The 14,620-nt window shown below is 41.9% G+C and overlaps 1 long non-coding RNA gene across 1 annotated transcript in view; it reads left to right on the plus strand.

Moving 5' to 3' along the window:
- The window catches only part of LOC115069473, a 68,144-nt gene extending 53,747 nt beyond the window's left edge, over positions 1 to 14,397 (plus strand). The window contains exons 4-5 of the long non-coding RNA XR_003848742.1: positions 11,976 to 12,143; positions 14,299 to 14,397. This is a non-coding gene — a long non-coding RNA (uncharacterized LOC115069473). The remainder of the gene's footprint in view (positions 1 to 11,975; positions 12,144 to 14,298) is intronic.
- The last annotated feature ends 223 nt before the right edge of the window (positions 14,398 to 14,620 follow it).

The raw sequence follows: 14,620 nt of genomic DNA on the forward strand, positions 1-14,620 counted from the left end.
CGGCAGCCCCAGCGGCAGCTGCGGAGAGAGGAGCGCGGGCGGCGCGGGGAGCGGGCGGGCCGCGCCCAGAGACCCGCAGAGAAAGGGCAGCGCCGCCGCCGGCTGCCGGCCTCAGCGCGGTTAATCACGCGCTCCCCTCTCGCTGCTGATTTGCAAGAGCAGATTAATCAGAGTGCGCGGCTTGATGAAATTTGCTGTTATTGTGCCCATTTTTAGCAACATCTTTTATTATCTTCATTATTCATTTACAGGGGACCGGCATCAATTATGCAAATGAGTTCACAGACTTTGCAGATTACTTCATTTGCCGCTATTGTTTGTGGAAATTTAATTATTAAATATTATTAAGCTTGCGTTTTCTTCAATTTTCCAAGGCTTAGTTTCATTTGATTTTTCCTCCAGCTGCTCTTCGTTCCTTTCGGTGCCAAAACAGCTCCTCATCAAAGCGGCTCTGGCATGTGAAGACCAAATAAAATCTCCTCAATTTAATAATTTTGATGTTAGTCCCTTGTTCTCAGCTGCTTGCTCAAAGCAATGCGGAGAGGAACGCAGAGCACATTCAATTTAATGAGCAGAAATTGAATTCAAGTTTGTTCGGAATTGACTTCAATTAAGCAGAGTCTTAATGATAAATTAATCTCTTTTTTTTATTCCCTAGAATTTGTTTTTCAAAGTAGGAAATTGGACTACATTGAAAGACCAAATAAAGAATACCAATTTTAACTAGATCATGGAACTGATAGCAAAATTTAATTCTTTATAGTAACGTACTTGGACAAATAGTATTCTTTCTGTGGCGTGTATTATAATTTATATTCATTGTTACCACTTACACTTTGGTGGCATGGATAAAATGGCAGTTGAATTAAATATAGGCTTGTAATAGACTGCAGAGTTTTAATCTTTATTAAGAAACTCTAATTGAATGCATAATTAGCTTTTCAGGCTTTAGGAAATTTGGTTTAATATCTGTGTGAACTGAAACATTGATCAGGAATTTTAGGGTAATTCTTCCGAGTTTATTTTTTGAAGAGAAATGATCGACCGTGTTTAAAATAGCATTTTAAGCTGAATAGCAAGAATCAGAGAGGCAAAGAGTTAGGTTCATCCCGTGTTGTTAGGGACAGGCAGCCAGAACTTCCTTGGAACCAGAGCCAATACTGGCAATTTTAAATCCCTCTTATTAAAATCTCTAATGTTCCTTTAGGCCACCAAATCCATTTTCCCTGTCTAGATCCTGCTGAAAATCAAACTCACAGCTACTTGGGGATTTTAATGAGGGCGTCCATATTGATTGCTTTTACACTGTTTGGGTACACTGCCACTGTCAAAAATGTACCTGACTTTTTTTTTTTTTTCCCGCCTGAATAATGGATCATCTTTTCTGGAACACGTGGAGCATAATTCTCAATGCTCTAGCCCACAAAGCGCTCTATCTACATATGCCAAATGTTATTATTGCAGTTCCTTCAGGAGTGACCTTAAAAGAGAGATTGTTTGTTCCAAAGAACTTCAAGCTGTTCACTGTGGTATATTCATAGTCACAAATTTAAAATACATCAGTGAGAGAAAATGCATTTAGGCTGTGCTCTGTGTCACAGAGAGCAAGAGTCCCCTCTCCCTGCCTCCTACTCCATCCATGTATTTGTTTTATGACTCTCGGCCACTCAGACACAGTATGTGCAAATTTGACTTCACTGTGAATTTTAAATTGAATGGCATGTGATGGAGATTATCTTCCTGTGTGACAGTACTGTGGTGTTCCTTCCAGTACTTTCTTGATCCCACCTGCTCTATGCTAGAATTAAAGATTTATATAATAATAGAATCTTAAAACAGACAGGGCTCTTAAAAATCACCTAGTCTGTCGCCTGTGTTTCGCAGATGAGGGAACTGAGGCCTATAAATGTTAAAAATTTTCCAAGTCCATAGATTCAGCCAGAGGCAGGGTCAGAATTGAAACGTGTAGGTTTGTTAATTTCTAGACCAAAGAACTACCCCCCCCCCACACACTTTTTGAGGCTGCCTGTAAGTTGTGTAGGGGCATCTTTGAGTAAGTGGAAACTAGCTTTAAAAAGACAGGAATTAATTTATTGTCTTGTTCAAACTGGGAAATATATTGGTTAAAGTGCATAAAAGCACACAAAATTCAGTAAGCTTATTTATCTGAAACTTAGACAGTTGGGGAGCCTAAATAATGGGATTGTTTTGTGGTCTGCTTTAGTGAGAGAGAAACAAATGGAAAGTTAATTGGCTAGCATGAAGGATATTTTTGGTTAGTTTTGTTTTTTTTTAAGCACAACATCCTAAGACACCTTATAGCACTGTAGGCACTGGAAGTACTAAGTCCTATATTTTATAGTAGAGTTTGGCAGTAGTTTGGGAATACACAGTATTTCTAAATTCCATCTCCCATAACATGGTAGGACTCCAACCTACCCTCGTTACATTGCAGTCCTTCATTTGTTCAGCCTTAGTGAGCTGTGAGTACTGGGCAATTTGCCAGGTGTTGAAAATTGAAAAGTGATAAGGCTGGTGAGGAGGTTGCAACTAGCTAGAGTGGAGAAGAGAGGGTTGAGTAATGATGGTAGGAAATAGGAAGGCTTCCCGGGTGTGAGACAGAGTGAGGGGGAGTACAGCACAGGGCATCAAAGGTTCAATAAGAGCCCTGGGACATCCTCTTCCTGTCTGACTCCGTGTGCCTCCTTGGATGAAGTTTGCAAATTGAAGATGATTATGCTATGGGGTGGGCAGACATCAGGAGGTTCTACAAGGTAGGAGGAAAAGCATGTGGACGATGGGGCATTGGGTGAGAGTTTGAAAGCTAGCTGAATGTCTGTGCACAGGAATGCTAGGAGCTGAAACGCTAAGTCAGGGGCTGGACCACTTTTGCACAAATTTAAAGATGGTGTTCATCCTTGTCTGGAGGGCAGCTTTTTAGGCGATTTTACCTCTAGCACAGATATTACTGGGATCATGGTACACTCATTTTCACTCCTTAACCAATGTCTTAGTACTTTTACAGTGATTAGGTATACATATATTAGGTTTTTGGGTGTGGAAGATAGACTGGAAACATGAAATGGGAAGAGGAAAGGAGGAAGAAGGAAGACATTGGTGAGGTGGGAGGCAGGTGCATGAGATGCTGCTCATTAGTGCCATGGCCTGTGACCTAGTTGGCCTCTTTGGTCAACTCCAACCCTTGGGCTGTTGAAATTATCTGCACATCTGTTCATGAAGAATGGCTAGAATTTCACAGCTTCTGCCTTGGTAGTGTTGTATAATGAGAATTTGTGATGATGTTAATGTTTGTAATGATGGCTTTAAGATCTCAAAGCCCCACTAAAATCAAGACAAATAAAATCTCATGAAATTCTTTTAAAGGATTGTAGCAAATATGGGGGACCCTGCCTTGCGTTTTTGCTAAACAGAATTACTCAGTTAACTATAACACAACATTGCACGAAAGAGTAAACCATATCCCCTTGATTCCAAATCAATTAGCTTACCAAATCTAGTTCTTACTTGCTGACCTATAAAGCTGACCTTTTGATTTTATGTGCAAGAAAAGTAATTTAAGTATAAAAGCAACATCAACAAAAGCACTTCAGATGAGACCGACACTATTTTCTTCTAAATTTAGAATTTAAAATTCAGGCCGAATTATATTCACTCTGATAAGAATCAGGAATCATCACCGTGTGTTGAAAATTTTTGAAAATTTAAAGTAAGTCAAAGAAATCTAAACAAAAGCCACAGTAGAAACGATGTCTCTGTAGAGTGAGGTTATGTTTATTGCTCATGGCTGATTCAGTTCAGAGAGAGGCTAATTTAAAGAGCTGCTTGAACATCAGCTAAAGGTGAGAGGTGGAGACTTCCTTCCACACCTGTCACCTTAAGCTGACTTAAAACACCAGCTTAGAAGACTTCTAAGTCTGTGTAACGGGTGCCTGCGTCTGAGGTTATAGACCTTTGAGACCTGTCAGTCAGGTGCCCTGTCAGAAGCTCAGCAAACAGATGTCTGGGACATAGACGAGATATTTCCTTAGTACCTGTCTCCTCAGGAACTCAGTTGTGGGCTTGTCAGGCTTGACCAATACACATTTTCTTTCCTCTGATTTAGCAACTTTATAAACCCACATCAACCCATAGGGAGTGCTGGTCCTTAGAGGTGCCTCTTGATCAGTGGTTTCTCTTGCCCTGTTCTCTCAATTTGTTTTCTCTCTCTCTCTCTCTCTCTCTCTCTCTCTCTCTGCCTTTGGTTTGTTCTGTCCTATTTTCTTACAAAGAAAATACAAATAATAAATTTTGGAGGAAAAAGTAAGCTTTCCTCTTTTCCTACTAACCTCTCCACCAACCTTTTGTTTACAGGCTTAAAAGAGTTTGGCAATTATTCAAAATATTTTATTCATTTTTTAATGTGTATGAGTGCATGTGTGTAAGCGCACCTGTGTCATGTGATGCCAGTGGAGGTCAGAAGAGGGTGTCAGATTCCTCTGGAACTGGGAACTGGAGTTATGGATGGTTGTTAGCTACCATGCGGGTGCTGGGAATTGAACCAGGGTTCTCTGCAAGAGCAGTTAGTGCTCTCAACCGCTGAGCCATCTCTTCAGCCCCCAGATTCTGGCAATTATTAAGAATACAATACATCTATGATGAACACATGTTTAAAGAAAATTGAACAAATGGAAAATAAAAATACAGGAGCACCATTTGAAGAGGTCCTCAAAGTGTTTGTTTTGTTTTGTTTTGTTTTTAGAAGCATGAATTTTATTCTGCCCTGTCCTGTTAGTGGCTAACAGTTTTCAAATAAACAGGGATATCCTAAGAAAATAAAAATTATCTTAATTTGATTTCTTTTTGGAAAGAGTGATATAAAAGAACTTTGATTCAGTAAATAATAGAGAACTTGAATATACTTAAAAAACTCACACAAAACTGAGTCAAAGCATTGAGGATGTGAAATGATGAGGCTTGTAAATAAGAGAAAGTGAGGGGCTGGAGAGACAGCTCAGCAGTTAAGAACACTGGCTGTTCTTGCAGAAGTCCCAGGTTTGAATCCCAGCACCCACATGGCAGCTAATAACTGTCCGTAACTCCAGTTCCAGGGGATCTGACAGCCTCTTCTGTCCTCTGTGGGCATTGCACGACATGGGTGCACTCACTTACATGCAGGCAATACACACATACACTTAAAATAAAAATAATAAAATATTTTAAAAAGAGAGAGAAAGTGAGCAAGCAGTGGAAGCTCAGACCTCTGATCCCAGAACTTGGGAGGCTGAGGCAGGAGGATCACTGAGAGTTCAAGGCCAGCCTGAGCTACACAGTGAGACCCAGTGTGGAAACAACAACGGGGCGGGGGGTGGGCAGGAAGGAAACCGATAGATGAAGGTGAGGAGAGAGAAGAATAAACTGGAGAAATGGAGCTGGAATGGAAAGACGGAAGAGGAGAGAGCACAGCAGGGGAGAGGGCCAGGAAGGGACAGGCGGCGGGCCGGCTTAGGAAGGGCCGTTCTTTCATCCTTAGGGATTCATTTCTGTAGAGTCTCACAGTGCTGTCACCTCATCATGGTCCTTCAAAATCCTCATTAACCACTGTTTATAGCTGTCTAGCTGCTGCTTGCCTTTGGATTTCCAAGGCCTTGATTCCTAATAGGATAGATAATCATAGTAGCCCATCAGAGGGGAGTAATTATCCACGTGGCATATTATCCCTGGCATGAATCTGGGCCCCAAGCAAAAAAGCTCACCCCCCATGTTCTTGCCTTAAGAAATTGCCCCTGTCAGTAGAAAGGCTGATGCCCCCCCCCCCCCCCCCAAGATTTCACTGTACTTCCTGATTGGCTAAGCACGCCCCCTTTCCCTCACAGGGTTGCTCTTTTGAAATAATCCCTGTTGCTTGGTGTGGATTTAACCTTCTAGAGAAAACTGATCTTAAGTCACAAGAGCAGCTGTTCCAGATTCCGCATAGAACAGGAAAGAGGAGGGAGGGGTGCCTGGCAGAAAAGACATTTATGGCAGGCTAGCAGACTTTAGTTTTTTAAAAATATTATTCTGGGGTCTGGAATAAAGCACTTGCTGTAAAGCATGAGGACTTTGGTTCGGTCCCTAGCACCCATGTAAAAAGTTGGGCATAGTGGTATGTACTTATAATCCACATGCTGGGTGTGGAACTGGGGAGGGAGAGACAGAAGGATCCTGGGGTGGGGGTGGGGGTGTTCCGCTGGCCAGCCAGTCCTTCGGAATTGGAGAGCTCCAGGCCAGTGGGGTAAGCAACACCGTGGATGGCTCCTGAGGAAAGACATCCACGCACCTGCGCACACAAGAACACACGAAGTAAACAAGCAAACAGGAGGGAAAATAATACCGAAAAAGTGTGAACTTCCTGTTCGAGTTCATGAATTTTTCAGAGCTGCTCCGGCTTCAATGCTGCCTTGAAATGGAAGATGAAAACATGGAGATTTTCCTGTTTGTTCAGCTTGTTTCCATTCCCATGAATAGCTTTCTACTTTGGGGACCTTCTCCCACCACAGCTTGCTGTTCTGTTTTAGTTAGCTGTTGAATGTCGATAACCAAAGATGTTTACTGTCCTTTCTCGGAAGGAAAAAAAAAAAAAGGAAAAGAAAAAGGAACTCTTGTGTTCATTTCCTAGGTGTGGAGGGGAGGATTTCAATATACAACTTTGGAGTCTTTATTTTAAAAAAGTCACCCTTCCTGTTTAATGTTGCCCTTCATAATACAAATTGCAAATAAGGCAGTGTGCCAATGCTGAAAGTAATTTCAATTAAAATTCCCCGGGCTTTTCAGAGTCGACACAGGAGTCAGCCTTAACACACTGTCCTTGAGTCTGCGCACAGCTTACCTAGAAAGCTTCAAAAAGGGACAAGTAATTTTAGTGTCACCTACCCCCCCACCCCTCACTGCCCCAAGCCATAAACAAAGCCACGACTGCCCTTTCCACAGAAAAGGGGGCTCGGTGATCGCTTGCCTGGAAAAGCTGGTAATGGACTATTAAATAGTTGTTTGTGAAATCGCTGCACACGACGGTGTTTACTTGTTTCTGCAGAAGTGTTGCTGTTTACCCAGTTCTGGATAAAGAGCAGAGACCATTTGACAAGGCCCCAGAGTAAACAGCATCTCTCCCAATATTCCTCTGTGTGTCTGATGCAAGCCTCTGCCTTTTCCGGTATTGTGGAATGAGACGGGGCATGTGGGAATACTGGAGGAGTCACAGCGAGCGGGGCTAGGCTAATGTGGTTGAGTACTGTGCACCAAGGTTTGGCATAACTAGCATACACTGTGCTCTGCCCTCAGGAATCTCTGCCAGCCTCTTGTTGTGGAATTTAAAAATTGCACAATAAGTGTATTCTCCTTTATGCTAAGGCCCCTGACAAAGTCGAGGGTTGCCTTAGAAGGGGGTAACATAAAACTGATATGCGTCACTAACTTCTGAGCTTAAATAATATTGAACACATCTTGAGTGTTTAGTTTTGTACCAGACACTGAGTAAGAGGCATGATTCTTCTTATTTTCCCTTCCAGAAGTGACATGAGGCGAGTACTGTGACCATGAGGTTACAGATGGGCAGAGACAGACACACGGAAGTTACCTTATCTGCCAAGCCTTAGCGTTGCAAGAAGGGGAACTGTGGATTGACTCCAGATTCTCCAGTTGCCCAACCTATGCACTCACTGCAGTTGTTTCAACATGGATCTGAGTCTGCCGAAAAATGGTGCGGGACAATTCTACATGGATGTGGAGCCCTGGAGAGAGTGTGATCTAACTAGGAGGCTGAGTACAGGCAGAGTTAGGACAAGGGGAAGAACTAAGCAGAGGGAAGGTAGACCTTACGAGCTCCTGACTCTGGCTAGGAATTTGCCAGGGAAGATCTAATAGAAATTGATATAGAAAAAAGACAAAGGAACAAAGGAAGTACATAATGTCACAGATTTGTGTAGGGCTAACCTGATAGGCCTCTTTTCATAGATGTTTCCTCCAGCCTGAAATTGCAGGGCCTGGCTCTCTGCCCCACTTACTAGGTTGTATGTGGTTCTGCATCCATGAGGTCTTATGCTTTGCACAGCCATTTTGACTTTCTGTGGTTGCAGAGGGAAGTGAGAGGCAGAGTATGGTGGCTGGGTTGACCCTGACTCCTTTGCCTTGCTCTGGCTTCTGCTCTTTCCGGCACCCTCCAAGTCACGTCCTGCTTATGGCCATGGAATGCCTTCCAGGCTATGCTTTCCTTCCTGTAGGCGCTTCCCCCTTTCATGTTGGCCTCCCTTCTCTCCGCATTTTAGGCCCCTTTCATTTCTAGGGAATCGTTCAAGTCATACACTTACGGTTCCCAGTTCAGTCTGATTTTGGGTTCTGTAATTCATTGTTATGTGGAGAATGCCTTCAGTGAGACACAACAAGCTGCAGAATATAATTCTCCCTTAATGTATATTTACTAAGTGTATTTATTATTCATCAGGATGTGCATTTTAAAATGTGAGTCTAGATTCCCTCACTTTTAATCCCAAACAAATGTTAAAAGATTTATTTTTATAATAATCCTGGAATGAGAGCTAAGTAAGCCTCCCTGAACACAGCTTGCCAAGTGGTGGATGTTAGCTCTATATATCCACGCTGGATGCTCAATCTGCAGTTGCTTGTCATCCCTTACTGTTTCTAGTGGTGATGTACAGAAGTGTATGAGCACACCAGGGCTCATCGATGGTTGCAATTTGTTGGCACTGACTCTGGGGAAGGAGTACTGCAAGGGAAAACATTAAGTCCCTTTTCTTTGCGAGCTACAGATAGATATGGTGGGAGAAATAAAGGCAGATAAATGAAGAAAAGGGAATATGTGTTTCAGGAGACAAGAAATGTACAGAAATAAACTTTAAAGACCTCAAGGTACCATCAACAAGAAAGTGCTTGAAAAGTATATGAAGAATTAAACGTGAATGCATCCCAGAATGAATGATCCGCACTTCCCCATCCTGCAAAAAGAGGAGGCTCTAGAGAGCGGGTGCCAGAGGGTGGCGCAGCAAAGAATTCTTAGCAAGAGGCAAGCTTCAAAGACAGTGCAATGGTGTCCCTAGTTAGAGCAGGCTTCCGTTTGAGCAGAGGGTTTCAGCTGACTTTGGGAGGAATCTTTGCTGATTAGAGATCTTTGTTACAATACCAAGTGGCATCAATTTCACACATTCCTTCAGATCCTGGCATGGACAGGCTGCCTAGCCATCAGTAAGAGGCTCCTCTTTTGTTGTTGAGGGCTGGTGAAAAAGGTCTTCATTTCTGCCAAATAATGGTTTTGATAAATTGATAATATTTATATTAGCAAAAGGTTACATGACTTTGCCTGGGGCATCATGAACAAACACCTTTTCACCTCAGAAAGACCAAAGTAACAAGTACGCTCACGTCTAACTTGGTGAGCCGATGAGTTTATTGGGGTTACTTACAGGAACATGGGTGAGGGGTTGGGCTATTTATAGTAGTGGTGTATCATTGGAAAGCCCACCCCAGAATGGGTGATAGCTCATTAAAGCTTCATCCTTGAAGTTCCTTGCTTAATTTACAGGTGGCTTGAGCCCCCACCAACTGTTTGCTGCTTTTAAAACATTTGGGAAGGACCATATGAATCTTGTAAGTTTCAGGAACTTGCTGAGCCTTGTACTTTTGTTACCTGGCCCTCCCCCAACCCCCAAGTCTTGTAAGTCTTTCATCCTCTCACCAGGAGGGCCTGTTTCAATCGGGAAGAAATACCTGTACCACAGCAATTATTATTGAAATACAAGTTCAAGCGGTTCAGGGAAAGGAATAGTTCAGTTGGAACTGTCAATCAGTTTAAGTGTTGGGATGTCTTTCCTCAGGGTTGTGTGTTACTAGATGCACACGCCAGTATGGTCTGTTTCACAATGGGAGTTATCAGCACAGTAAGAATGGAAGTTATTATGAGAGTGATGCTTCAGGCTTATCAAGAAAGTATGTTTTTATTGCATTGGATGCAGTCAACAAAACGAGAGATTGATTCTACTTGTTAAGTACTATCAAATGAATAGAATCAAAGATGGAGAAAAGGAATTCCACTAACAAATACACACTTTTAGTCCTCATTCTGCCACAATGAATTCCTCAAAAGTAACTTCACTGAAGAAAAATGGTTAGGGGATATATGCGTCTTGCATTAGAACTTTATGGTATACAGCATGGGGCAGAACATTAGATGTGATCTCTATCTACATTTCAAATATAACCCTTACATCTATAATGGCATACCCATTAGATAATAATTAATGTTGAAGAGCCAGATTTAACCAAAGAATCAACTTTACCTATGTAATGAAACAATCTGAAACAAAACCAAGTAAAACAGTTTTAAGGAAATAATAGAAAATAGCCACATTCTGAAAATTGGAAAAAGTGATAGCAAATCGCATCAGCTCCCTTTCTTTCGAGTGCTCTTTGGTCTCTGTTGGCAACCTCTCTGTTCAGAGCTGCCATTCTTTCCTCTCTGGCAGACTTCTTATTGACCAATGCCTTCCACGTTGGCTCATCTGACTAGGAACAGAACCGTTCTCTTCTCTGTGAGATACTAAGTGACACGACCTCTAAATTCTTACCATGCCCCTTGGCGTTTGATAAATGAATTAAATAGAAATAATTGAGTATCATTCGCTTAGCTTGAAGCTTGCAATAAATGTCGCTGGTGTCATACAAAACAATTTATAAATTACTTTGAAAAGAATTGTTTCAACTAGAGAGCATGCAGTGAAAGAGACAAATGGGAAGGATTTGTGAGAGGGCCTGTCTGTAATGACATCATAAGAGCTGAGAGGATTTCAATAGCAATTCTATCCATGCCAAGAGCAGAAAGAAGAAACACAGTGTTGTGTCCTTCGTCTTTCACCTTCTCATAGGTGATTGGAACTAACAGTAGCAGTTGTACAGAGACTCAGCTGGTTTAGGTGTTAGTTGACTTGCATTAATTTGTGTTGTCTGTCCACTGAGTTTCCAGAAACCCTTTTGCTAACCACAAATAGTAAGAGACAGATTACTTGGATTTTAAAGGCATTTGTCTCAAAATATTGCCGAAGTAATGATTGTTAGCATTGTTTGCTGTACCAAAAAGTTTTTTGTGAGAGGTTTTTTTTTTTTGGTATGAGTGCTTGTATAGGTGCAAGGGGTACATGTGTACATGTATCCATATGTATATGGGGACTAGAGGACACCCTCCAGTGTCATTCCTCAGCTGCCAGCCACCTTGCTTTTTGAGGTCTCTCATTTTTACCTTAGAGCTCGCCAGGTAAAGTAGGCTGGCTACCCAGGGAGCACCAAGGATCTATTTGTCTCTACCTCTCGGCACTGGGATCACAAGTACACACCACCACGCCCAGTGTGTCTGTGTGTTTGCACATGTGGAAGTCAGGGGAAAACCTTCCAGAGTCTTGGCCTTTCCACCTTTGAGACAAGGTGTCTTCCCTGCCACACAAGCCAGGCTAGCTAGCCCGCCAGCTTCTGGAAGGCTCTTCCCTGCTTCCCGCTTCCCATGGCATGCTGGGATTGCAGTTGCTTGTGATATTGCATACAGCTTTTATGTGGGTTCTGGGGATTGAACTCAGGTCATCAGGCTTATGCCAAAAGCATTTTTTTAAAACCACAGAGCGGTCTCCCAGACTGGAAGTTTCTACTTTTTAGCAAAATTTCCAGATGAACATTATATCACTGAAATGTCAAGGGTTATGTTTAGTTCATGAGACAGGCTCAAAACAATGAAATTTTTCTCTCATACAAATTTCTAAGGTGAGGGAAAAAATACTAAAAAAAGCAAATTAAGGAGAGAGAAGTAATTGAGACATTATTTCACTAAAGTTGTTTTATTGCCTGCCAGGCAAGTATCTTCAAGAGATGGACTGAAAGGGAAAAGACTTTTGTAGTGAGCATCTGAGCCACAGCAGATTTGTGGGTATTATTGGCTTTTTCAGACATCAAAAGCAAACTGTGTGAAAGATGATGGAGGTGCTCAAACAGGAATGGGGAATGAAAATGAGAGAATAGAAGATCATGCTCAATAAAAACACAAAATGATAATCAGAATAAATGAGACTATCAGCACACAAGTAGAAGAAAATCAACCAGGAACATCTGTTCAGGTGAGGCTGAAATTAAGAGAATAATCAGACTCTGATCATGTGCATTTGGAAAAATGTCTGTGAAAAATCTGATGGGTAGCAGCCTCTGTTTGCCCATGTGGAATAATCACATACTACCTTTGTGTGTTCATTTATTAGAACTGGCTTGTATGGTTGTGACTGCTCTACTTTCCAAGAGACAAAGTCTGGTAGCAAAAATGCCATCAAATGTGCAGGGAATATTAAGACATTTTTAATGATGAAATTCAAACTTCTCAGAAAAATATACAGTGAGAGTAGATATGAAAAACATTTTTAAGTTAGCACCCAAATGAACTCACAATAATACAAAGTCACAAAAATCCTTGGAGAAATAATATACACATGATATAGCAAGATTTAAATGAAATACATTGATTTTCGGGTCTAGAAAAGATAAGATACACACACATCTCCCCAAGCTTCCTGCTACATGTTATTAAGAACTCCTATCAAAATTCAGCCACCCTGGTCTACAAAGTGAGTTCTAAGCTAGTCAGGGTTACATAGTGAGACCTTGTCTCAAAAAAAGACATAAATAAATAAAAGTAAACAAATAAAGCAGCCCCAGTCACCCAAAACTCCTCACCAACTCTAAACATTACATGCAAAATAAGCATAAGAAATCATGCAAGCTGGAGAGAGGAAGGCAGTGAGTTATCAACCTTTGGACCTAAGGAGCCACATGTTACTGACCTCCTTGGGTTTTATTCTTGACACATCTAGCCCGAGCTGGAAACACTGAAATTGCTAACACACCAAACACAAAGCCCTAAAAGTACCAGATGAAGACCTTCCTAGACTAAGAGAAAACATTTTTTTTTTTAAACGTTCCCCTACCCTGTTCAAGTATCATGGAAAAATGGTCATCTTGCCTTCAGTGGTGTCAGTAAAAGCTGATGAGAAGCCTGGGCTTCCATCCTTGCCTGAGCATAACAAGGTGCCTCTTCATTTCTTGCTGGGTTGTGCTGCAGAGGTGAAGAAGAGTCCAGGCCTGGTACTTCCTTGCAGAGGTCAGCAGCTGCTGTCTTCTCCCTGTGGTGTGACTCAGGGCTTAGCCGGGACACAGTAGAGGTTGAGGTGAGGCAGAATTCTTTTTCCTTGTGAGGTGGGGTATAAGGAGACTTGCTGAGACAAAAGATTTCAATAAGGTCTAAAGTCAAGTCAGACAATATCCTCAGTGTTGAGAACGTAATAAAAGATCACTTGTCATATGACACCAGGAAGAATCAACCTGAATGATAAAAGGTGACAAACAGGACAGCAGCAGCACGACATAGTGGTGGGAATGAACTGACAATGGTTTTGAAGCACCCGTCATAATTGTCACAGTGACCAATTACAAACACACTCGAAAGAAATGAAAATAAAAGGTATTAGCAAAGAAGAGATTTAAAGTAGAACCGAATCTAAATGCTACAACTGTAAACTACAACCACCCGAATGCCAAGCTCATTGGGTAGGTCACCACCCGAAAGCAGAATGGCAGAAATCACCTCGCCTATCCACCAGAGGGGAAAAAATAGTGAATCAAACCAGGCAAAATCCCAGCATCGATGTGGGAAAGAAGCTAAGAAACCCAACCGTTCTTGAGGAACCCTAAGCAGACGATGACTGCAGGGAGGTGGAGAGTCAGTCTTGTTTAGGGTGAGACGCTTAGTAGACTGACCAGCTCCAGTGGGGTGAACTTACACCAAGGAGTATTTGGGGCACATGTTTCACTCTGTAGGCCAACACACACACACACACACACACACACACACACACACACACACACACACACGAGCACATGAAATAGATGAGGGTGAGGATCTAAATGTGATCAAAATATATTGCATGAAATTCACAAAAATTCAATAAAAATATTAAAATTTAAAAAAGAAGCTGGGCTAAATCCCAAAGGGAAGAACTCAAAGAAATCCACATTCGGCTGTGAATAAGCAGCAGCCTCAGTGAACAGATTGTACCAAGGCTCATGGGAGTTCAGGAGTAGATGTAGAGGGTCCTACAGGGACTTCATAGCTGGAAATACAAACTGCTTCTCAGGCAGTTTTCTGAATTGCTTTATCATTACAGTATTTTATATCTGTTAATTCTGTGGAATAGTATTGATTTAGTTCTTTTCCTCTGCTGTCAGAAGAGAGCAATGAACACAAGCATGCTAGTGCCCAGCTTCTCCTGGCATGCCTCAAGGCCCGTCTCTCAAGTTGATTCTGGAGTCTGTCAAGTTGACCACCTTAACCATCTCAGGTACATAATCATCACTGGGTGCATAGACACAATTCAATGTATCAAAAAACCTTTAAAATAAAATCAGAAAAAACTAATACATCTGTATAAACAATATCAAATCATCACATAGCTCCTGCCTGTGCCAGTCAACATGACTACACTTACTGTTTGTCTGTCATGGGGGGGATGTGTCTTGCTAGATCTGCAAGTGACTATTGGCCGTTCTT

This window comes from Nannospalax galili, unplaced genomic scaffold, assembly GCF_000622305.1.
Source record: "Nannospalax galili isolate Female #2095 unplaced genomic scaffold, S.galili_v1.0 scaffold153, whole genome shotgun sequence".
NCBI lineage: Eukaryota > Metazoa > Chordata > Mammalia > Rodentia > Spalacidae > Nannospalax > Nannospalax galili.